Here is a 911-nt window from a genome sequence, read left to right as displayed (position 1 = left end):
CGGACAATCGTCAGAGGGGCAGCCAGAGAACCAGAATAATCATTATCGTCGATCCGACGTGTGACTGGTACTTTGGTGGACACAGAAGGGGTGCTGAGCTCACAGTGCCTCTAGCTCCGACTATCACTGACTTCGGTACACCAACAAGCCCGTTTACAGTGGCGTCGAGCACATTCGATCAGGAATCTCATTGACTGGAGTAGGATTGTCTTCACTGATGAGTCCCACTTCGAACTGAGCCCCGATGACCAGCAAAGAGGTGTCTGGAAACGCCCCAGACAGCAGTGGCATTCCACCCTGCCTAATGCCCACATACGGTCCGACAACGAGGGATGATGGTCTGGGGTGCCATTTATTTTCATACCAAGACTCCTTTGGCTGTCACCCGTGGCAACTTAACAGTACAGTGATATTCTACGCCCCATTTTGTTGTCCTTCATCCGTGGCTTATATTTCAGCAAGATAATGGCCGCTCGCTCATGGCGAGAGTTTCTGCTGCTTGTCTTTGTGCCTGCCAAACCCTGCCTTGTCCAGCAAGGTCGCGGGATGTGTCCCTCATTGAGATCTTTTGGGGCACTATAGAGAAGGTCCTTCAAACTAGCTCGGGTTTCTGACAATCTTATGCGCTATTTGATCAAAATTTGACACGTTATCCTTCAGGAGAGCATCCGACAACTCTATTAATCAATCCCAAGCCGAATAACTGCCTTCATAAGGGCCAGAGGTGGACCAACGTGTTATTGATTAGCTCTATTTGTGAATCTTCTTCTCCTGAACTAATCATCCAGTTTTTCTGAAACTATACTAATTTGTTTGTCTGTACATGTATGTGACTTCTACAGACTTCCGTCTATTTCGCATAATTCCTTCATGGTGTGTATGGCTTTTTATTATTTTTTATTGTCTTAGTC

This window comes from Schistocerca piceifrons, chromosome 3 (assembly GCF_021461385.2).
Source record: "Schistocerca piceifrons isolate TAMUIC-IGC-003096 chromosome 3, iqSchPice1.1, whole genome shotgun sequence".
In the NCBI taxonomy this organism is placed as follows: Eukaryota; Metazoa; Arthropoda; class Insecta; order Orthoptera; family Acrididae; genus Schistocerca; species Schistocerca piceifrons.
Note: the sequence above shows the minus strand (reverse complement) of the source record.